Source organism: Cuculus canorus, chromosome 13, assembly GCF_017976375.1.
Source record: "Cuculus canorus isolate bCucCan1 chromosome 13, bCucCan1.pri, whole genome shotgun sequence".
NCBI classification, from domain to species: Eukaryota; Metazoa; Chordata; class Aves; order Cuculiformes; family Cuculidae; genus Cuculus; species Cuculus canorus.
Window position 1 is genome coordinate 977,501 of NC_071413.1, and position 25,000 is coordinate 1,002,500.

At 41.2% G+C, this 25,000-nt stretch overlaps 1 protein-coding gene across 8 annotated transcripts in view; it reads left to right on the plus strand.

The window, feature by feature from the left end:
- The window catches only part of ZNF536 (zinc finger protein 536), a 334,254-nt gene that overhangs the window by 51,136 nt on the left and 258,118 nt on the right, over nucleotides 1-25,000 (plus strand). For 4 of the 8 annotated variants that reach the window (XM_054078962.1, XM_054078966.1, XM_054078960.1 and 1 more), the window contains exons 2-3: nucleotides 2,935-3,014; nucleotides 15,666-15,736. The exons of 2 other annotated variants lie outside the window; for them this stretch is intronic. The gene's annotated coding sequence lies outside the window, so the exon portion shown is untranslated. Of the gene's footprint in view, nucleotides 1-2,919; nucleotides 3,015-15,665; nucleotides 15,737-25,000 lie in introns of all 8 variants that reach the window. 2 more of the 8 variants (XM_054078961.1, XM_054078963.1) reach the window with 2 other exon arrangements.

The following is a 25,000-nucleotide window of genomic DNA, read 5'->3' on the forward strand; positions in this document are numbered from 1 at the left end:
CAGGGGCAGAGGGGTGCTGGGGACAGGTTCGTGTGCTGAGCCAAGCACAGCCGCACAGGAGTGTTACTCTGGGAGGTTCTGCTGTGATTAATTGGTCTGTAGGAGCTCACGGTGTAACTTTTTAATGGCAGCAAGTGTATTAGACGCTGCTAAACTGGCCCAGTTTGACCTAAGTGGAACTATCTTAATTTGTTCCCATGCAGCTCGCTGCCTGCACCTTTAAACTCTGCTTTACATAGTCAGTGTCAAATGTGTTAGAATAATATTAGCACAGGTAAGTAAAATACCTTTTTATAAGGCTTTAAATCATTTCTGCTGCAGTTTAATGTGTAAAGCTACAGATTTTCCCAATTTGTTCATAAGGTTATGTATCACAGACCTTAAATCGTTTAAGGTTTTAAACCTGAGGGGTTCACTCACAGTCATGAACTGGAAAGCAGATTGCAAGAGACATTGACATGCTGATCAATGACACGAAGCCTCCAAACAAATCAGTACAGGACTTTAAGAGATGAAGCCTTACTGTGTTCTGTCTGTCATCAGAATTTATAAAGCATCTTAGTGAAAGCCCCTTGAGAATCATTCCTAGAATTTTGCAAGTCATGAGCGCGTATGTAAAATCTGAATATTTTTTTTAAGCACAAGTAGCCCTGTAATAGCGGAGCAGAAGCGCAGTCTGTGGTGTCGCGTAGGAGGACTGGAAGCCTGTTTAGCAAGATTGCTTTCGAGAAGATGTTAACAGCTTATTTTCCCCTTTGTTTCTATTTCTTGGCTCTCTTACATAGAGGGAGCTGCAAGTGAACGCTAAAAAGGTATTTCTTCAGGTTTTAAGACATCAACAGCAGCAGAAATTCCAGACAAACAAGCTGTCACTGTTTTTAGACACTGTGCAACTGAGAATGTTGGATGGGACTGTGTTTATATGTAGCAGTCAAGGAGCTTGCTTTGCCTATATGTCCAAATATTGTAACCAAAACTCACTTATTTGAATTCTGAAATGGCATGGGCCTCTCCAAATGGGACCTGAACCGTGTCAAGGGAGGATCTTGTATTTGGGAAGACTAAATCTGATGCAGTGTTGAGTGTTTGAGTTTTCATAATGATTTACAAGAAATTGTCTTTCTCTCTGGCCAGCATGGTGGGCACTTGGCTTGACTTCCCATTGGTTTTCTTCTCAGGTAGTTGAGCGTACTCGTGGAAAACGGGGTTTCGGATCCAAGCAATGGCCTGGGCTTGCTCACCACCATTAAGGTCCATACTCTGAAATAGGTGATGAGAAGATGTACTTTGCTTTTCAAGGCTTATAATTCAAGTCTAAAACCAGAGACAATTGGCACGTAAAGGAAAACTAGGCATGAGGAGAGAGTAAAAAAGAAACGTGTTCCTGCGCGTGAGAAGCAGTGGTGATGGCAAACCAGATGTCTACTGCGGAATTGTTGGCAGTTAGCTATGGAAATGTGAGTTATAAGGGAGGGGTTTGAAGCTTTTATTGGGGTAATTCTCCTCTGTCAGAGGAGCTGTATGGCAGAGTTATCACTTAGAAAATATTTCCAAGCTTGTGATAAAGACTGGTTCAGTCTGCAAGCGAGGGGGGAAGGAGTGGGAATTGGGAGGCGTGGTAGACCATGGAAATGAAAGTAAGTGGCCTGTTTGGTGTGGAGGAGAAACCAAAGGAGTGAGAAGAGAAGGAGGATTAGAAGAAGTAAGATATCGTGCAGGAGTGTTTTGCATTGGATGTACTCGGGACAAGGCGGGGTCTGGAAAGATCCGAGATGGTATGTGAGAAGTGTTGTGTGGGTATTGAGCTAGTGGAGGGTTGTGCTGATTAGCAGTGAGCTCCTAATTTGCAGGATTATTTAATGTTGCTTTTGTCATCATAGGAGTCGTTGAAATTGTTGTCTACCCTTCAGGTCAACATAAGGCATTGCCTAGCAGGATGGTCCTCTCTGTGCTGACCGATTTAAACCAAATGCAGTAGAATGGCCAAGCTCTTAGTGGTTTCCCCCAGAAGAGGTGCAGTTCTGTAGCTACAGACCGCTGCGGCCCAGCACAAGGCTTGTGGAGAAGTCGTTGCTTCACTGAGAAGTAAGGTGAAGCCCCAAGGCTGAGGTCGTTGATCTGGGCTTTTGGAGCCAGAGCCTGCTGTATGAACACTTTGGTTGATGTGGATGTACAAAGTGTATTATTTGGAAGTGACCTTTAATTTCATTTGTTAGACATGCATCGGAATAAACATGAATTCTCAGTCATAAATTCTTCAGATTATAGCTTCAGTCGAGTGAACTTTATTTTGCTCTAAGAACGCCCTTTGTTTTTGTTTCTATTTTGCTTACTAATGTAATGGCCCTAAATTCACTACTGACAAATATCTTGGAAGTGTTCTGGCTTGGCTTTTACTGCTAGCTCTTATCTCTTTTAAGTAGGGTTTATTAGATGAGATCATCTACAAAGGACTTATTCCTGTTATAAAATGGAATTAAAAAAAAGTAAGAATACAATTAGTAGCTGTTCTCTTTTTACTCAGTTTGAAAGATTAGAATATCAATGTCAAAGAGAATAACTGGGTTTCTGGAGTATGCTCTGCAACTTTGGTTTTATCCTGTTTTGTCCTCTTTTGCTGCACTGTCTAGGGGAAAGGATCAGAGGAATTTCGTTCTGTTCCTCAGCGTTATCTTGAGGAGAGGTTTTCCCTCTCAAAACAATCCAGAACTGAAAGGACTTTTCAGTGCCCCAGCTGAAATGACCACCAAACGCATACATTATGAAGACTTAGGAAACAAAACGTGTTAACCCTGTTAATACTGTAATTCTGCATACTCTCTGCTGCTCTGCCACTTGTCTGTTTCAGGTGGCATTGTAATGTTTTAGTGTAAATGTTTGATTCCAACACTGAGTTTTGACATATTGAATTTCTCACAGGTTTTATTTTTACAGTTGTGACCTTCAGTACCTCTCCCGTGTCTTTTAAGAATTTCCTCAGCCAGGGAACAGATTCATTGGCTTAACAGTAACTGGTAAGAATCCTTACTTATATCATTCTCATAACATTTACTTCTGCTTAAAGATCTGAGGTTTTAGGTTTGTTTTTTCCATTTTAAATTACATAAAAATGAGGTACCTAAATTAGATTTAAAAATCTGTTCTCACATGTTTTGGTTTTTTTTTTTCAACATCTTCAAAAATACTGTGTTTGTTTTTAGCAAAACTTTTTATTGTAGCCCTTTCAGGGTGTAGTGAGCTACAAATAGGTTTTTGAAGAAAAAAGTCTGCTTGGTAAAATCGTGGCATTTCATCTTATGCAGTTGATATGTAATAATTGTGTTAGAGATGAATCATCATTTATTACTTTATCAACAGACTGCTGTTATTTAAAAAAAATCCATGACAGTCATGATTAAGTTAATTTTATCACTTTTTGTTGCTTTTTCCCGTAAGTTGAAGAGAACATACCGTGCATATCATCAAGAGCTGTGCTCTGTTGTGTACTAGCCTGAGAACACTCATGAAAACCTGTGGGTGAATGGGTGCAGTACTCCTGATTTCCCTCTTAGCTATTCCAGGACAGTAAAGGGAAACCTTCTGTAGAGTCGGAGAATTCCAATTGCTGTGGAAATCTGTGTGAAATCAGAATAAGGTTATTTGGCCCTCAGTTTGAAATAAGTCTGGCTTCCTGGGAAATAGCCAATAATTAATTCTACATTCTACACATGTTAATTGATTCTTAAATCAAAATTTCTGATAGCTTCTGCTCCCAAATCAAATTCTTATGTTATTGTTTTATTATAATGGTTATACTGGATTGTCCACTCACTTTTATATCTCGTGAATCAGTGGCAATGGTGTGATTCAGAGGGATTGTGCTGATTTATAGCTGATGTAAGTGAGAGGATATTCAGGCGTATTAAAGCTTCAGTGCTGCAAATGCACAAGCAGGTATTGAATTACTGATGCTAATGGAATTATTCACGTGAGTAAAGTTAAGCATAGACCTAAGTGTTTTTAGGATTGATGTCCGTACTTACGAATTTATATCATTTAAGAACATGGCTCACAATTTTTAAAACTTACTAATCGAATGTGAGCTGCTGGGCTTTATTATAGACAACTGACTCAAAGAATTACAGTGACTTGCTTCTAGAACAATTCCATCAGCTTCAGAGAAGACGTGGATTTTTAGTGCTGTAAGTAGAGACATAGTTTGACCAATTCAGTTTGCTAAGCCCTACTAGGGAAATTCAGAGTACAGGAGGAGCACAGAACTGGACAATTAGCGATACAAATAGTTTCAGTCAAATGGTTAAACAGCTCTGCAAAGACACAGTTTGTTTTGTAATAGAGCTTGGAATACAAATAAAACCATCACATGTGCTGTTTAATACAGAAAATGGAAAAAACTCAACATGTCTTGGGTCTCAGGGGGTCTCATAGAGCCATTGTAGGGAAAAAAAAAAACAAAACAAAGAACAAATTCCAAACCCACAAACTTGCACTGCACGTGCAGAAGCTCATACTTGATTCTAATTAACAAAGCTTACCTTTCTCTTGACCCATCCCCCTTAGAGGTCATCATGTAAACTGTTTGAATTGATAGTAATAATTTGCACTGTGGAATTAATTTTACATTGTATACAGTTTTTATTGTGACTTTATCTTGTTTCAAAAGTGCTTACTTTCTGATTTTGTGGATATTACTGGCTGGATTACTTTTATTTTGGTTTTTACACAACAGTTATATTAGAAATTTGCTGTTTTATTCTTACCTTCTTAGTAAAAATCCTTTTATCACACAATGGGTAATTTATATCCATTACCAGCCCTTTCAATCCTTTTCAGTGGTGCTGTCAGTGCCTTTGGCACAGTAATGATTAATGTGATCTAATAATAGTGTGCCATTATATTACCTTAGTAAAACATGTACCAACATCCTATTCAGATCTACCAAATTCATAGCTTCCTATAATATTTTTGTTGAAAGACAGGATTACTATTTTTCAACGCTGAATTTCTTTCTTTTTTTTTTTCTTTTTTTTTTGCCTTTAACATATTTAATGAAATTCACAATTCTCTGCCATGGTAATCTTTGTGCATGCGTTTGGGCTTGATGGGAGAATTTTATATCATTCTACATTATTATGATTTGTTAGGCAAATTGTTTGACACGTAAAGAGAGATACATGTTATATTGTTTTGTGTTGTTAAGGGTGCATTTTAAGCATTCAGTATCTTCTGATTATTCTGCCGTATTCATCACGGGGTATATTTAGATTGTAGTATGCAAGAATAAGCATTTGGGCTAAGATGTGGCTGTGTCTTCCTGCATTCTAACCCAGATACTGGCACAGGCTCTGGAGGCCAGCGCTCTGCTCCGCTGCCCAGCAGCACCAGTTCTACTTACAGTGGCTTTGCTGGGCTGCGTTCCCTGCTGCTTCCTTGCTGCTTTGCCAGTAGAAATATGCAGAATGGTGCCCAGCTGCGAGCTGGAAACTGGGATCAGGCGGTGCCATGTCTTTGGTTTGTAGCCAAATTACAGGCACTGGAAAACCAAATCCATATGTATCTACCCAGTACTTGTGGTTCAACCAGGTACAGCAGTGCTCGAACTGAGACAACTCCAGTTGTCGGGGAGCACTGGTTTGCCCTGGAGGCAGAGAAACTATCCACAGGACACGTTTTTGGTAACAAAACCTCTTGGTGCTCCTGGAAGTGTTGGAGTTGCGTATGTGTGACTGCCTCCCAGCCACTGCAGCTGTATACCTGATGCAGTGAGGGGGATTTGCTGCTGCTCTCGCACCAAGCACCGATCCCCCAGCCCTCTGCACCGGGAGGGACTTTAGTCAAGGGTCCATCTATTAGTCTGAGGTTCATCTATTTAATAATGCTCCTAACCAGCATGGCTGAAGAGTTTGGGTAGCGCTGCGTCTTTGCAAAGCATCTCAAATCTTCATCACCCAAAGATGTCGTTATTGCAGTCGGCGAGTCACATACTTAACGCAGTCAGAGAAAAAAACTAAACGAAACAGTGTGTCCACATTTTAGGTCTACTTTGTGATGTTCTGTTAAATACATGTTCTTACTGTTTCGTCATCTCACAATAAATACTGGATGAGAAAAATATTTTAATCTTGTCAATATTGGCAATGTCTAAAAACGAGGGAAGTGTGTGTATGCATTTATGTGGAGCCCTTATTTGATTTGGGCTAAGCGATACAGCTGTAATGTGGTTTGAAATATGCAATCAATGTAAACAAAGAAATATTTTGAATGCAGTGTATGAACTGTGTGCTTCTTTAGATATATCTTTAAGAAAAGAGAAAAAGACCTTGACTGTTATACCATATAACGATAATACAGCTACTGGAAGTGGATGCAGCACCTTTATTTTCTACCATGGTAAAGACAATCTTAAGCCTTGGTCATGTGAATCAAAGACAGTCTCATCTCTTCCACATAGCTGATTCTTCATGACATAACCAGAAATGGGGGGAGGACGAGGGAGGAATAATGCCTGAATTCTTGGCTTAATATTGTATTTAAAAAGATGCTTCCCTGGTTTTGGTAGTAAAGAATTATTTGCCAAACAGAAAATCCTTCTATAAAGAACTCTCCACAATCAGTTTGCTAAGGGAGATGTAATTTGCTAAAGCTCTGGCAAAGCTGTACTGGTATTGAATTAGAGATGCCTTAGGTTGCACTCTAAGTCACTGGACTGTCTGTGCAGAGTGCATCGTATCTTACTGCTTTATTCCTCGTGGATCCTGCAGTTGTACTGGTCAGGACCAAGCTGGAATGTCAAAATGGTGGTTTCCTTTTTTTGGCCAAGAATAGAATAGTCAGTGGAAGGTTTTTCCATCATTTCTTTACACACAACTCAAAATAGATGTAGTTGGCCGCATGATAGACTTTTCCATCGTCTGAAGCATTTTCAGGGCCTCGTTATTTGTTTCTTATCTCGTTCCTTTCAGTGGAAGGTTATCCTTCAGTGGAAGGTTCTGAAGGTTATCCTCAGAAGTGCATGAGGCACTGGGTTCCTCTGGCAGTTCTGTGTCTGCTCCGTTGGCAAAGGAGGATTGGAAGTTGGTGTACTGGCCTGTCGAGTGTTATTTCATCTGCACATCTTTCCGCCTTCAGTCTGCGATAGAGGCTTGTAGGTATCATCTCTGGGACTATGACTAGTTAAAAGAGGGAGAAGAGGACCCTGCTGCAGCTGCGGAAGCTGTTAAATAGCACCCTTACAGTTCAGTGCCCTTGTTTGGGTTCCTGTCGTATTGCCGCGCTGTGATCTGTAACACACTTGGGTAGGTTAGGAAGTGGCTTCTTTTGTGCGACTCTGAAAGGAAGGCCTCCCGGTAAGCCGGGGGGAGGAAATAAGGTGAAATTAAAAGTCTTGGCCTAATTCTTGGAAGACAGAAAAGCACAAGAGGAAAGTATTTTTGGCTTTTAAGGCTAATTTTATCTCTTGTGAGGCCATTGGGTCAATGAGTCGAAGTGGTGACTGGTAATTCTTGGGTTATATTGCTTGCCACTGAATTACTATGTGACTTTAGTAATGAAACATAAATGTTCTCTCTGTTCCCCAGTGGGCATAATACCATTTACCTGTCTCAAAAATGCTTTGTAATTTAATTAACACTTGGAGTGCTCTTTGAGATCCTTAGATAAAAGCAGGCAAAATGAGTCAATTGTTACAGAAATCCCAATTTATCCCCATTTAAAAAAAATTACACTTTGTCTTGACTTTTTCAAACCTCAGATAATGTTTGATAGGAGTTTTGGGCTTTGTTCTTACTGGTCCTTAGAGTCACTTATTCTTAGTGATTTGCATAGGCACAGTGTGGGTATTATTTTTTATTCAATGGAATATTTTGGTGGATCGTAAATTACTAGTCCCTGGGCTGGGAATCTGTTTCTGAGAGAAGCCTGCATTTCCAGGGGAGAATTTGTGTTGGGCTAGAGAACTTCTGCATTATTCTTCAAAGTATACTTTTCATTGGTTTAGGAGAAAGACTTCTGAATGTTCAATTGTGCATGGGATGCAGTAGTTTGGTTTTTGCTTCAAGTATGCCAGCATCTTGTTGACAAATCACACGTGACTGTGCAGTTGTGACTACAGCTGTTTGACAGTGGCATGCAATTACCACATCCCGTCACAGCCAGACCACTGACCGATGACCAGACCAAGGATTTCCTTGCCATAGACGATCCCTGTCTATAAGTGCACATCAGTCTGCCTTTGGACTGAGTCAAATATTGAGTTGTATATGAACTGCTGTTTGAACGTATACTTTGTGAGCCAGCTGAGAGCTGCAGTTAAGGGGTTGATTCTTTTTTTTTTTTTTTGCGTTCTCCTCTGACTTTCTCATTCAGAGAAGCAGCAACACTTGCAGGAAGCAAACTGCAACTTCAGCTCATCAGTGTTTTCCATCTTGTGTTCAAAGTCAGGTTGAGACTTGGAGCAGCCTGATCCAGTGGGAGGTGTCCCTGCCCATGACAGGGGGTTGGAACTGGATGGGCTTTAAGGTCCCTTCCAACTCAAAACATTCCATGATTTTATGATCTATTTTAGAAATACCCAGATTTCTCTCTCTCTCTCTCCCCCTCCCCTCCCTCCTTCCTTCCATTCTCTCTCTTTCCCTCTCTCTTTCTCTGTCTCTCTTTCCCCTTCTCCCTGACCTCCCTCTCTCTCTCTCAAATCATAAACCCCATCTCTTTGCTCCTGGGGACCTCATTCATTCTCATTTTTTCCCTTAGAAACTCCATACATTCGTGTGGGTTTGTTGCCTGCTGCTCAACTTTCTTTTCAGAGAGTGTGGAAACAACACGCACATACCTGGATACAGCTGGGCTCAAAGTAAGGTTCTCAGCAAACATATCATATCAATGTTCGGAAATTTTGCCCCTTTTAATCTGCTTTCTGCTGCTGTCTTATTTTAACTGCTCAAAAGGAGTATAAGCGATCTTTCTGTTAAGCAGATAATCTCCACAAGCATCTTCCAGCTAGCAAAAGTGTTGCACACCTGTTTGTGCATAGCCTTGATGAGATATCTCACAGCTGCTATGCAAAGCGAGTCTGCCTTTCCCTCCTGGTATTAAAAACACCGTTATCTTGAAGTTGTGAGTTGTGCTTTTTGTCTAATAGCATGTAATAGCACCTACCAAGGAGTTTATATCTTCCTTATTCTTCATCCCTTCATCTCCTGCAGTAGTTGTTTCAGAAGGACCCTTTTGGTCTGGCTTTGGTCATTTATGTACAGTCTGATGCAGTTGTGACTGAACCTGAGGGCTGTCTTTCAGCTTCCATGGAGTTGTGGGAAGGCCAGGGTAGCTCAAGTGATTGGCCACTGCTCTTCAGATATGCTAAAGTAACACATGCTCCGTTTAGTGGAAATTATTATTTTTCCTACAGCTGACTTTCTTTTTTCTCTATAAGTTCTACTTTTGTTGCATCTTATTTCTTATCATATCTTACCACAAAAGATTTGGAAGAAAGGTGGGGTGGGGAAGGTCTGTGAAGTTCACACTGCTGTGTCGGAGACGGTGCTGGGAAGAAATGCAAATGCACGGGTGCGATGTGGATGTCTGGGTGTGTGTAAAGGGTTTCCCAAAAGTCCCTTCATTTGAGAACAGGGGAAAGTGTGTGGTTGTGACACTCATTCAAAAAGTGGAAGCTTCTCTCTCTGTCTCCTTCACACTCTTCCTCTGGAATACTGCATTTTTACTCAGTGTGGCTGCATAAAAATAGCACATCTTCACTCTCTTCAATAGTAACCTCGGGTGTTGCTCTGAATGGATGTTGTCACACAAGCAAAACACTGGAGGGAACTTCTTGTGCTCCTTTTCTCCCCTGTGGGTAACTGCATGTTGTGCTGATGACCGAGTGTGCCAAGGCTACGGGAAAAGAGAGCATGGCAAGATGACTGTTTCCCCAAACCAGCAAACACACATTGCATCCTGGCTTCTTATTTGAAAACGCAAGATTTTACTTTTTGAATAACTACTGTGTTTTAACAACAGGCGTCAAGTGGTTGCTATGTGATACACAACAGCGTTTTTCATGAACTTTTGGCTGCTGAATAAGCCCGGCAAATATGGGTTCTTACCCTTTTAGTTTTCTGGGTCAATTCATTTTGCACAAAGAAGAGAATGATAATTTGAGTCGTAGGCAGAGAATGTTTTCTTCATATGGAAGGAAAGATGAAAGCTGGTTTTATTTGATTTCTTTTTAAATTAAAAAATATAATTCTTTATAGAGTTACAAATAATTATCTTGTTACTAAAAGCATCCTGTAAGCTTGTTACAGAGACTTTGTGAAATAATTGCTGATTGTCACTGCAAACTAAAAGTGGGGGAGAAGGAGGAGAAATACAGACACATAAATGTACATGCAACATCTATGTGTGAAAATTATTATTATTATTTTCTTAATTTCTTAATTTGGTTACCTCAAAAGTAAAGAACCAGGCAAATGCTATTTGTTTGTTAGGCGATGCTGGCCAGTTACAGACCATATAAAGGTGTTTTCAGAACTGCTGTTCTCTGTAAATGCTGAGCCCTTTCCTGCCTGTGGGTCAGAGAGGACGGTGTCTGTCAGGTTTAGTTGGCTTCCTGATGGGACACCACATCGAGGATGCTTTTATGTTCTTATCTCCTGATCTGTTGTTGGAATCCCATGGAGCAGGATTTCTGAGACCTGTGGATTTGAAACCTGCGTGAGAGCAGGGGCTGGTGCTCGATGATGCAGGGAGGGACTGGTGAGGTGGCAGAGGAGCAGGCAGATGTCAGCAGCTGGTGGGAGCACCGCTCTGATGTGCAGGGGGAATGGCAGCTTATGTGGGAGGATGAGGAGAACTCCAGGAGGAGGGGATGAAGGGCATTGAAGTTAGGAAGGGAAAGGAGAGAAATTATCTCTGGCTGTGCAAACTTACATGAGAATGTGCAACTGTCCGAGTTTCTCAATGCTGAAGATCTCAATTTTAATTAGATTCTGGAATTAAAATATTCATAGGGGCTTATTCATGAAGGTTTTGGGGCAGGAAGAGAGGTGGTTGGTTGGGAGGAGAGTGAAAGCTGGAAGAATGCTGCTGAGGAAAGTTCCATTGTGTTAGAAGATGAAGAGTTTTGGGCAGAGTGAGCAAGGAGACCCAGGTTAAAGACTCAAAGGACAATAAGTAGGGTGGATGGAAGGTCATCACACTCTTGACCAAATTAACGGTGGACATAATCCATGTGGCAAATTGAACAAGGCGTTGGAGGGCGGGTGGAGGAGCCATTGATGTACTGGTTTCCACTGTTGGTGTTTCGCTGGGTTTGGTTACTTCAAGGAATGGGGAGTTGTAAGTGCTCTTCCTTTTGGTGGCTGTCTATGGCAGCATTCATCAGTGCTTATCCATAGACTGAAGTGCCTCAACAAGACATGCTATAAAATGAGAAAGGTGTGCGAACTTCACCCAAGTATCCTGGCTGTTCATCCTCTGAGTCTCTGTTCTTAGCCCCTCGCTGTCGCTCTAGAGCAGTTCCAGAAAGGCTCCATCTCATGCCACCTTTTCTCTAATGGGATCACAACTTCACTGCGTTACCACAGAGGTGGGACGCTCATTCGTACAAAGTGTTGCTGGGAAGCTTTGCGTTGGTTGTTGTTGCTTTATTCATTCTTGGACAGACCCAGACTATTTCTGCGTATTCTGGTTGTGGCAAAGATTCTTTATCAGGCAGCAAAGTGCAAGTATTTCATGTTTTTAAAGGATTTCCTTACCAAGAGGAAAGAAGGAGATTATATCCCAGGTCTGTGTGTCCTGGCAGTCCTTGGGAAATCCTCTGCTTCTCGCCGTTTGCCCATTTGCGCTTCTTGGTTCGGTTCATTCCAAATCCAGTTGTAAGGGATGTGCCTTTTCTCTTTGGTATTGGACCCTGCCCCCGACCCCAGTGATGAGAACAGTGCTTGCTTGCTGAAACAGAAAGAAAAATTCTTTCATGGATGGCACTTTGATTTTATTTTTTTTCTTAGACATTCAATGTAAAGCATTTATCATTGGGATAATTTTCCCTCTCAAAGTCATATCAGACACAAAGCTGTCTTCAGGGCTATTTCTTCTAGTTCACTGGACAGCTGTTCTGCCTGAAAAGAAAGAAAAGATCATATATCAATCAAAGGCTTCCTAACTGTGAGTTCTTGATCTTCCGACTGCTTGTTCAGTCCGGAGAAGTGCATTGATATATTTTGCAAGAGTATCTGTTGGGTTTATTTTTTTAAAGTGTTTCTTTTGTGTGTCCTCTTGGTGCTTGGAGGTGTTACAAACTCCTCTTCGCTGGTGACAGCCACATCATAAGCAAACAGTTTTCTTACCCCTGTGACTTGATTGATCCTCTTCTGAATGTCACCATGGGCAGAAATTACTGCTACTTGGCAGAAGCAAGGTTCTCGTCTTTGCTCTGCTGGTGCTGAATGAGGGATTTCCAGTGGAAAAAGACTGAAAGGCTGAGGGATGCGCCCGAGCTGCAGCCCTTTTAGCTGGTACAGATGTCTACTTACTCATCGTTCTGCGTTTCTGTAACACCATCACACTGAAGTAACTAATAGGTAATAAATTTCTTCTTTTAGTAATTAATTAATTACTAATTATGCATTTACCGTACACTGTGGTGCTGATTTAAAGAAAATTCAAAGGATGTTGAATATTTTTTTTTTTTAAAGGCAAGGAAATTTCAGAGTGCTTCATACAAGTTACTGAATAGTGTGTGCATAGAGTAACAGAGCTGAGTTTTAGCCTGTGTCCTCTTGTCTGCAAGTGTGGGATGAAACACATCCAACTGGCCTTGGATGCTACCTTTCTATCCTGGCTGCATTCCCCGTCCAGAGTGGAGCCCCATCCCCGCTGCAGGGGTGTCTGCTGTCTTAGAGCATGCGTTGCGTGTCAGAGAGTGTTTGCACACCCCGGAGAAGGGCTGGGTAGGTCGACTGGAGCCGTGCCGAGGATTGACTCGGACACGCAGTGTCCCAAGGGAGTGTCCCAAGGGAGCTGCTAAGTTAACGAGGAGAGTTCTGCACAAGTCAAAAAAAAAAAAAAAAAGGCAAAACTTAAGCTCCAAGGAGACTTTTTGTATTGAAGTTTTGGTGCTCTTCAAAGGCATCCTTAGCAGCACGTTAGCTGTCTGCTCCGTTGCCTTTGATGGCATCCTCAGCCTCAGCAGCTTACAGAGCCGCAGTGGGTTTGATGCGTTTTGCTGAAAGACACCCTCTGTTCTCCAAGCGTCAGACCTGGGCTGGAGCGAGGCTTTGCGAGGGCTGCCTGGCCTGCAGTGCTCTGTGTAGGATTGCAAGCAAAACTGAGGCGTGATACGGCTAATCGTGCAGTGAAAAGGAGGTTTGAGAAAGGGAAGATGTGCCAGCGTAATAGCCGTAAATTCTTCTATTTACATAGCCTTAAAATTGTCCTGATCCAGAATTTCCTGAGGCAAAGGAATTTATTGATTTTTAGCAGATCTTGGATCACATCGCTTGCCATGTTGGATCAGAATATTGGGCCTTGAAGTGCCATTGATTATGACCAGAAGCGGAAGATTTGGAGGAAGAGGCAAGAAACCTGTGATCAGTCACTGTGGAATAAGCTTTCCTTGCGCGTGTTGTAATTATAAGCGGGACACATGGCCAGTGTGTACGATGTGATAGTTCCCAAGGAAGGGAAAACAATGGGGATGATTTAATTCTTTCACTTTGAAATAAAAAAGAGCAGTTTTATTTAATCAATAGACTCTGGGGTTTGATGTATGGGTGAAAACTTACAACCAGTGGAATAATATTTCTGGTTAAGCACTTCTCATCAGGAACTTGTTTGACCTGTGAGCCGCTTCATTTTTTAAACTTAGATGTCTCTATTATAGAACTTCTAAAGATCGTTGCAGCGCCAGCATGGGGAGCGTGTGTGCGTTTTAATATGGATGCATCTTCTAGGAAAGGAGATAAACCTCTTTCTTTGTGCAGACACATACATGATTTATCAAACATATTGTATTACTCTGTCTTTACAGTAAGGCGTACAGTGGATGTGAATTGCTCTATCTGTGTAGGATTAGTAACTCTGATGTTCTGTCTTGTATTCAAGAAGAGGATTACTCTGCAGATAACGTGCAGATAATTTACTTTTAGTGAGACACTACAGCTTAAGGACAGCAGAATCAACTTTCTTGAGGTAAAAGGAATAGGGATTGGTCTAGAAGGACATAGTGTAGTTGACCACTCGTAGGAATATCAAGATGGCATCAAAAATGGATCATTGTGTATTTATTGAAGTCATTTTTTCAGTCATCCTAAAATGATCTTTAGATTTAAAAAAAAAAAATCTGTTGTAAATGCTGGGTACCTTGAAATTCACCCATTTATTGCATGTCTGATTGGCAGCATTAAATGCCAACAGCTCATTTAAATATGAAACATCTGTACATTATTATTTAGGGATTTTTCATCTGTTGATTTTAGAAATGAGGATTTTATGAGTCCTTGCATGCATAGTTGTGTGTTACTTATATGCAAAAGCAGTAAGTAATGAAAGAATAGTCCTATAATAAACTGTATATGGCTTTGTGATTAAGGTAGGAAATGCACAGCGTATGAAGAAATACAGTATGCGTTGCATTTGATTTTTAGGTGTGGCAGCAGCAATTATGATTTCATAACAGTGGGAGTAACGTGACAGTTCAAAAGCACAGCGAGAAGATTGTTTTTTTTTTTCTTACAAGGCAATGTAAATTCTTAAAATAACAATGTAATTTTTACATTTCTCCCTGGATATCGGGGTAATCCAATTTAGAACAATTTATTCTCAACAGGTATGGTAAATATAGATATATCATTCTGGAGCGTGGTATCATACATTAATTTTTATGAGTGAGTTATGAAGATGTACAACTCAGGACCTAGGATAAACATCATATTCCTTAATTAATCCATTACGCTGTGGCACATACGTGCCACTTTTATTACCCTAAAATGAAAAATGTATCAAAAAAAGGCAAAAAGCATGCTTTTTTTTGTACATTAGAAAACCTTTCTTCTGAAATTATAAAAATGTAAAATCTAATACACCAAACACTATTAATGAGTTAGACATCTAAATTCCTTGAAGACTTGTAAGATAAAGAGCCATCATCTTCTGGTAACGACATTCAAATGCATTCTTTAGCTCAAATGGTTTAAAGCTTGTGGATACAGCTCCTACGTGTTGAAATGGATCCAGACCACTTAAATTCCTGCCAGAGGGTGCGGATGGATCTGTGACTGAGCAACAAGATAGGGACAGTAGTGGAAAGTGAAGGAAGAAAAAGATCTGCCCTGTTTAGCACCTTGGAATGCATTATTATAGATGCAGATAGTTTCTGAAGGCGCCCATGAGGACCTGCAGTGAACCTTTTAAGGCTCTTACTAGAGCTCTGTCAGACTCTCCCTTTTGTCCTGTCGTGGCTCTGAGTGAGTGTGGTGTATTTGTTTAAAAGGTAGGATACTTGTAATTTCTCTAGGATGGCAAAATGTCCATCCTGTTTGACCCCACCAGTGGTAGCTTAGGAAGTTGTTCTGTTTGGCTCCGTGAAGGTAGGTGTCACGCTGGAAGTGCAGTTTCGCTGACAGGTGGGGATGAATATTAGTCTTGTAATTATAAATATTTTGCATTTTCAGTAAAGGATCTACAAGAGCTCTCGTCATCTGTTGATTAAGGAAGCAAACCTCTCTGCGCTCTGGCCAGACAGGTAAGTTGACCTGACCCCTGTGGGTCGGAGTAACTGTGCTTGGGGAAGGTGGGCTGACTTTAACATCTATCACTGGCAGAGCTGTCTGTGGCACGTCTTGGAACAGACTCCAGATCTCCCTTGTTTCCTGGCCCACGACTTCTCCTCAGCACAATGGATCTATTTTGCTATCTAATACGGGAACAGCTTTTCCAAAATGTGGTGTTCCCTCTTGGGCTCATGTGGTGCAGCTCGGTGCTCAAACAGTTACTTGCAGTTCGCCTACTAAAGTGTATGAGAATTTCCTAATATCAAACATATAAGTTTATGAATGTGTTTTGTGTGCCCAAGAGCAAATGATCTTTAAGGTATCTTCATGAATACCTTTTAATGTGATTTTACAACATTAGCCTATCTGTCATTTCTAAAATCTGATACTAATAGAATTTAGTATTTGTCACTTAGCATTAAAATAAGAATAGATGTAAGACAGCGTAAACCAAAACACTATTAATGGAAAATCAAATTAGGGATTATTGTGTATCGGAGACACTAAATTTAATATAAATTAGCCCAATAGAAAGAAATACTTTTTTCTGCTATCCCAGCATTAGAAGAATAGTGCTGCTTTTCTCCCCGTTTGTGTCACCTGGTTGTTATTTCTTTTGTTTAGTCATATAATAGAATGTGTTGAGACATGTTATGCTCAACTTGTGTAACAGCCTACAAACACTGATTGCAGTTTGAGCTTGTTATGGAAAAGTATTGCCCTGTGGATTGAGAAAATGACCAACAACGGACTATAATCTATGAAGCTGAGAGTAAAATTGCCAACTAGAGGTCATTTTTCAAACCAAGGGGCAATAGTTTTCTACTATAAACTGAATATTACAGTCAGTATATGTTTTATTAAACCATTTCAGAAACTTGGGAGCAGTTTCATTTAAACTTCTTGCTTGATGTGGCTCAGAGAACAGGCCCAGGGCAGCTCGCAAAGAGGCCTGACATAGTCTCTATAATAAATATTCTGTATACTCAGTAATTACGAAGGCTTTAGGGCAATGGCCGTATCCTGCCACCAGTCTGCATCCTTAGCAGCAATTGAAGTAATTAAGATTTGTGTATAAAAATCAGTGCAGGTTGCTCTTTCTCACCATAATACGAAGACAAAGTAGGGCCAAACTATATAGAAAAGCCAATTATGGGTATTACCTAAAAGATTGAAAAGAAAACACCTTTCCCCTTCTCCATATATTTCCGTTGTTTTTCTTTCCTACTGAAGTATGTAGATGGCAGATCTCTTTATTGGTACTCACAGGAGTGTGGTGCCTAGTGCATTTGTCAATAAGAGGATTTCCATTCTGGAAACGGGAATAAACAATAAGCAGGGACAAAGCGAAGCCTTCATCTGCCTCCTTTAGCCTACCTTGCAGATTAGATTTGCAGTACAAAATCCTTGGTGGACTTAGGTTTAGAAGGTGTTTTAGAAGGACAGTTCTAACTTCCCTGCAAAATACCGGGGGGGGGGGGGAGGGGGCCCAAAAAGGGGAAAGACCGTAGTGGTTTGGGCAAAAAGGAGCCAAATATAATCTTTCACCTTTTCCTTGAGAATCCCTGGTGGATGTATTTTGTTTAGAGCTCCTCGGAGGGCTTCTCCTTAACAGCTTCTGCAAGCTCTGAACTCAGCTTGTCTGCCTTGCAGGATTTCTGGTTTTCTAACTTTGAGCCAAGGTCACAGCCTGATCCTGATTTTGTGGCATAGGCATATCACAGTCCAATACCAGTATGCTCTCGACAGTGAACATATTTAAGTTATTGTGTGCCTAAGTTGCAAGTTCACTTGTCACAATTATACTTGTAAATTGTGCATTCATGTAACCATCATAAAAGTTTGTCTGCACTTGCCAGGTGACTGCGTAGGCACGACTGTAGCCTGTGCAAATTAGGTCCAAAATTTGGTTTTGCACTTTGAGGTTTTTAAAACCCAGACGTTACATCCATGTGGGTGGGTGTGTATTATATAGGCATAGACAGGGTTATACTTTAAAGGTCTATGTAAAATTTCACCAGTTTGGTAAGAGTGATCGATTAGAATAATAAAAATTGGATCGTTATCTATCTGGTCCACGTACGTGACGTTACAGCTCTATTCCCTACAGAGTATGTGCTAACGCTTTGTCCAGAGCAGATTTAAATGTCCCAAGCAGTGAAGTTCCCACTAAAGTTTTGTAGATATAGTTCAAAGGATGTTTCTCTGACCCTTTATCGTAAATTGATCAGTTTACTTCTCACGTTGGTCGTAACTACAGGGACCTGTCCTGTGTGTATCTCCTTGGTGCTTCCATGCTTCAAAATATTTACTTAAGTATTGACTGTGCCCTTGTCTCTCATCCTTCACCTTACGCTGTGTCACTGGGCAGATTGTGGGTTTTCGCCCCTCAAATTCTCTTGGAAATAAGAGGCTGGTCCAAAGGATGATGATATTATTTATTTAGTGTTCCATATATTGCGTGATCCACACGCGCTTTCTCTATATGATTATGTATCTCATCTGTGTTTGTTTCTAGGAGGATGTTTAGGGGTCTGTCTGATTGTATTGGGCACTGTACAAACATATAATTAATCTCATTTTTAGCAATGATTAGCTCCAAGCTGAGGGTGTAGAAATATAGGGTTATTAGTTTCTAGAGCACTTTTATTATGCTCTTTCTATTTTGATTGACAACTACTAGTATTTTAAGATGACAGAACTAAAAGTTATGCTGCCAGACAGCATCAGTATAATGTATGCTAAGTAAACAGGAGCATGTGAGCAGGATAATATTTATGGAATAGTTACATAGCAGTGTGGTGAGAGACTAGAGAGAATTATTCTTCAGGAAGGGTTTAATGTCTTACACTCTTTAGAAATACAGATGGAGGACTGAACTTTGCACCCTGTTTCTTCAGGACAGCATGGAGGTTTATCATCTGTCTTGGCTGGGCTGTTCTCGAAAGGTTCTTCCTTGCTCTCAAATTGCCTCCGTGAGGCAGGAGTGGGAGAAGGTCCCATAGAGTCACAGAGTTGTTTAGGTTGGAAAAGACCTTTAAGATCATTCAGAAATAATGGAAATAGTGGTATGGAATGGTATCTTTGTTAGAAGATAGTCCACAGGACAGGAATTTATTTAAAATTTAGCGCTACGTGAGCAGATAGGATCTTTCTTGACGGAAACATGTCCCTATGGGATGAGTTGTGTAACTCTCCTGCTTTACCATTCCATGGTTTACCTTGCAGCTCCTGCTGAAATTTATATTGAACCCTTCACATCCAGTCCTTTTCCCAGGGAGCTTGACTGTCCAAGTAGGTGAAAATCTGGAGAGGCAAGAGGCGCAGTCAGGAGAAGTGCTGTTAGACAACAGATTGGTCAGGAAAAGGCTGGAGCCACTGCGACAGTCAGGTTGCAGTTACTCATCTGGCAAAAAAAAAATAAAATAATTTTAACTGAATAAAAAATTATTTTGTCTCCAGAACAAAAAGAAAAGTTAGTATGAAACGTGTGCAGATTTCCCATGCGTTTCTAGTAAATATTTAATGTAATGGAATTAGAGGCAGGACAAGAATTATATAACTTTTAAAATCCAACAAATACAGAGACTCCTGTTTTCATGACACAATTCACCAACCTAAAATTGCTTGTGAAATTCAAGTTAAAATAAATAAGGTGGAATGTGCAGAAGCTTGTGCTTAGGTCTGTGTGCGTCGACTGCTGTGCTGGTGCCGGGCCTGGCTTTAGAATGGGCCAGCAGAGATGGGCATCTTCTGAAAACACATACAAACTGAACAGGCTAAGTTAAGATGTGAACTCTAGTGCTGTGTGAACAAGTAAGTTGGAAGATAAAATTGGCATTAATCAAAAAGTAGGAAGACTTCGGGCTCTGTATTTAAAATAAATTACTTTTAGCTTGCACCCTTTTTTGGCAAAAGGGTACTTTGCTTAGTGTTGCAGAAAGTCTTGGGCACGGAATGTATGAGGCAGAAGAAACTGGTTTAGGTTTTGTAGGGAGAGGAATAGAGCTGTGTTAATTTGGTGTTCTAGTCAGGCTGACTCTTCATGGTTTAGATGCAGTGTGCCTCTTTCAATGAGGCACCGTGCATACCGGCCTTTAGAGGAAGAAATTCTGACAAGCAGTTCTTCAAATAATTCTCAGTTCAGGGTTTCTTAGATGTGACCAAGAACAGGTGCTTGGGTCTCCGTGCAGCATCAACCCAAGTACATGTGAAATCATAAGGTAATGTCATTAGGCAGGGCGTTTTGGCAAACTCAGGTTAACTGGAGAAGAAAAGGAGAATCGATAGGTTCGTTATTTACTCTCTTGGGTAAATGACTTTTTCCAGCCATTGAGACAAAATTTATCCCAGGTGTGGGGTGTTCTTATTTTCCCTGAGGGAAAGTTTCTTTTGGGCTATAACCTGTTCTTCCCTCTTAACTAGCTGACCGCCACTGCATTTGTCCAGTGCATCTTTTATATTTGCTTCAACTCTTCATTCCTTCAGAGTGTTTTTCCTCTTGACTTGTGCTCCACATCAGGCTGACGCCATTTAAAAAATACCGGTCTTAAAATGCTGATTATGAATCTTGATTGGTGGGAGCAGCGAAGGTCCTTGTGGCAGCACTATTTGTGGATAGCAGTTGCTGTCGATCAAGACAATGTGCTGTTGTCTGGCACACTTGTAAATTGTTATCAATCCTGTTACCAATTTATGTCTAATCCCTTCATGTCCATCTGTGATGCTCATGGTTCATCTCTTTTGGGCATTAATATTCGTGTTTCAGAATGATGCGTCCCGTGACCAGTCTCACTTGGAGGGAACGGTGCCACATTATGGTGGCATCAAGTGTCAGGATGTCTTAAGTAGATAAGCTGATCGGCATGAGAGGAGAAAACAAGTTCATCTGGCAGGAAAGAAAATGGAGAGTAAAAGCTGTGGGCATGAATGCCACTGAAAAGAAGGCATTACCCACTAGAGCATAAATGAAGAAATGTGCCATCTCCATCACTTCTGTAGCTGTAGTGAGGGGGATTGTGACGTTTCGGGTCGTATTGCACACTCTTCAGGTGACCTCTGGATCTTGCAGGCACGGTTCCTGTGAGCTCCTCTAGTCTAGTCCCGTGGGCTGCCCAGTGCAGCCCCTGGTGCTTTGTTCCAAGATTCAGTCAGGGTCGTGTCAGGAATGTTACTCGGAAGGACCTCAGCTATAGTCTTAGATCATCAGGGTCAGGATTTCAGTGCCATTACTGCTTCCCTTTATGAGCGTCTTTGTCGCCTGCAGCTTAAACCCTGTCCTCAAATGCTTGCTCAGGGATGGCATTGATATTTGGCGGGAGCTGCAAATGCGCCGAAGATCAAATGGAGATGATGTATATAATGTGTATATAATGTGTCTGTGTATTGTACGTTGGTAACGGAGAAATGCTTTAATGTATACAGTACCTTTATTATACAGTCAAATGAAAAAAGTGGATGATTCCATTTATCAGTTGTGGTTTGGTTTTTTTTTTTTGTCTTGGGTGTTTCTATCTTTGACTGATACAAATATTTTGGAATCTAAACATATCTCCACAATACTGTTGTGTCTTTGTTCTGGATTTCTTTCATCTTAACTTATCAACACAGTATATGAGCCATTTTATCCTACAGCGTGATCATCATCCTAGTGTGTGTTTGCTCATTAATGTCAGGTTAAGATCTAAAGAAATATGAAAGTAGGAGTGAAATTTCTTTTTTTTCCTGTTTGTTTGTACTAATTTTTTTATACTAATAATGAGGGAAATATAAAAACTATAGTGTTGTGGCTTTAAGGGGAAGAAAAGTATGTATGTTTTCCCACAATGGATGGCCTCCAGTCTTGGGTTGGCTGATATATTGGTCCTCATCATGACCTTAAACAAAAAACTTTGCCCAAGTGGTCTTTGTAGTGAGGAATAACTATTTTGGTATTTATTGAAATAATTGAGATATCCTAGTGAAATAGCCCTTAAAAACCAATGCATATGAAATGCACATTCTAATCTTTGTGTTTTTTCAGTGAACAGATGGACCCATGTCCATTGCATAAGTTCATGAACAGTTGGTAAAGTTGATTTTTGTATACCTGATATTCATAGAGGAAAAAACTCTGAAAAGAGAGAGTACTAGGGAAAAAACTTGTGACCTAACAATTTTTCACTGTTTTTTGGTTGCTAACAGGGCATGCATTTGTTAAACAAGCCCTCCCTCCTCCTTTTTTTCCCCTCTAGTTACTGTATTTCGAGACAGTTTTTGTCTGTTCTGAAAATGACACTAAACCAACTTTCTGATTTTTGACTACAAACTGCAATTTTCCTCGAAGGGTGCAGACAGAAGGAGGGGAGAGAGACATTTGAGTGGGTCAGGGAGACCACAATTTACACATCAGTGTTTGGGTGTTTTGGCTGACTTCAGGTGTTGAAAGCTCTCACAGCTGGAGCCGGCTACTCTCCACTAACTAAAGCGGAGCAGAACTCTGTGTCCTGGTCATATGCAGCAAAACCCATCCGAGCAGCAGCATGGGGCGAGTGATTTGGGGAGCAACAGGAGGTGAGCCCACGGCAGGTCCATGGGGAGTGATGAGGCACTGATCTTTGTGCCGGGAATGAGGGTTGGAGGGTGTTCCCAGTCAAGTTTGAAGAGCAGGGGAGCCGGATGGTTGTGAGGTCTTTCAGTGAGGTCAGCCTCTTGCCAAAAGTGGTGGAAGGACTGGCCTTGTTCAAAGATCTTTAATGTTTTTCCCCTTCAGCTCCACCATCCGGCCATTAACACGGCTTATTTTTATTCCTCAAAATTGTTCTTCTTTGGAGAGAGATCACCACCCACGAGCTCATAAAAAAGGATGTTTTGTCTTGAAAATTTTTAATTTGATTGACAAGATTTCTAGCATTTATTCTCTATTTTCTGAAGTTTTCAGGGGAAACTATAGAAATGTTTTGATGGAGTCGAAATGCCTAACTTACAGTTGATGTTTTTAGATCATTACACTATATTGTAATACAATAATAATACGCTATAGTGTAATTAAAATGTAAATGACAGAATTCAAGGAGAGCGCTTTGATGTTTTCTAAGGTAAATGTTTCCACATCTTCATATCTGTTTTGGCCTGGTTTGGGCTGGAACCAAACTTTCTGCTGGCAGTTTCATTTTTAACATATCTACCTATGACAATGAGCAGAGTAGCTCTGGCTCCTTGGTTTTAGTCCTTCCTGAGAATCGTCACCTCTGCCTCTGTGTTGCTGTATTATTTTGGGGAGCTGTCAGCGTTCAGTCCCCTCGGACCCTTTCCCCAATAGCAGGAGGCACAGACGTCTCGTTTCTCTTATGGTTGGACTCGGTGATCCGGTGGGTCCTTTCCAACCTGCTGATTCTATGATTCTTTTCTGTCTTCAGAATATGAGACACAAAGAAGCCCACAATCTAGTTCCTGACCTAGGTTTGTTGCAGTAAGTTGGCATTGCAGGGCACGTTCTTCCCAACATCTTGAAGCTTTTAGCAAGTCTTTTCTCTTATTTGAAAACTGACACAGTTTGGCTTCTGTTTACGGAGTCGTCACAGCCCCGCAATGCTGATTTGCGTTTTCTGGCCTTGTTCGAGTGGCTTTCAATAACGTAGAATCCCGTGTGAAACCTTGCAGCTTTATTTACAACATCAAGTTGTTTTTTATAAACTGCAAACACTACCTGTCAGTAAATGATGGCCCATATTTGAGTGAACTTCAGCAGCACGCACTGCTTCAGTTGTGAAATGTGCAAAACGTGACAGAAAAGCTCCAGAAAAGTACAAGAAAAGGAGACCTAAGGCAAGCTCTTCGTTTTCGTATCATCCTGTTTACATGTGGATGTTAAGTTTAGTTTGCAATTATAAAATATGTTGGGACTTGCTGGATTTCCTGGGCTTGTGGATCAAAGGTCCTCTTTATTGACAGGCGTTGTCAATGCAAACTTCACAAGATCAGCCAAATGCTTTATTTCCTGGGACTGACCTTCCAGCCTGGTCACTAACGCGAAGAATATAAATTCAGTTACCAATTAAGGTAGCAGTGACTTTTTAATGACAGTTTGTCTTTTGTTTTTTACGCTTGGTACACTGTGGGACCAACAAACTTATTGCATGGAATGTTTGTGCAATATAATCTGTCTCACTGGAAATGCCACTGCCACTGCTCCCCCTGTAAGAACAACGAGCTTTGGGTGGGTTAGGGTCGTTGAGATCCGCTTCGTTTGTGATTAAAATCATCTTACTTGAACATTTCCAAGAATCTTTGAGCAGTTCAGGTCTCTGGATACTCTCCCAGATTTCTGGGGTGTTAGCAAGCCCTCTTTGTTCTGATGCAGCCCTCTTGAGTGCTGAGAGGGCTGATGCGGTGAATGTGCTCTGTTGAGAGGGCTGAAAATAGCTGAGTGGGGCTCTGCTCTCGCTTCCTCACTCCGAGCCAGCCCTTCGACTGGGACAAATAAGAGCAGTGATAGCAGAGTGGCAGTCGACATGGTCTTCAGCCTCATCCTCAGCACTGTCTGCGCTCCCGGAGGAGATCACTAATGGCCTTTGGTTCAACCAGACGCTCTGTGCTGGTGGTTGGGTGTCCAGGGAAGGAAAGGGACTCCTCTGCTGCTCAGGGGTGCTGCTCAGTGGGTCGGGCGGGAGATGCTCTCCTGAGTTGGGTAGTATCCAACGTAAAAGTGATGGTGGTTTCGGAGGGTCTGATGGAGATGGCTGGGAACGGCAGGAAGGGATGTGCCTTGGATTTGGAAAGACGGGTGAGTAAGGGAATCCACAGACAAGGGGTGTTGGTGTCTTAAAATGAGTGCTGAGGAGGAAGGAGGGAGGGGAATATCTCTTCTCCCTCCCTCATTTGACTCCAGGGAAATCATTCAATCTTCTCTCCTACAAACTAAACCTCCACTCCCCCTCCAATTATGTTTTCAAAGGAAGAAAAAAAAGTTCACCAGCGTTAGATATTTGACTAGTGTTTAGTTATAAGTAAAGATGTTAAAACTGGAGGAGATAGGGTGGAAACTAGTAGGTTAATAAGTAGGAGAAAAGTTCTGGAAATAGGCAAAAAAAGAGGCAAAGACCTGTGAAAGCCCAAATGGTACAACCCAACAGCTCCAAAGAACAATTGGACATCTGGGAGCATCTCCAGTGCCAGTGTGGCTTTAAAAAGATAAAATACAACACACATTTTAGCTATGGTGTTGGAGGGGTGGAAAAAAGAAGACTGACTGAAAG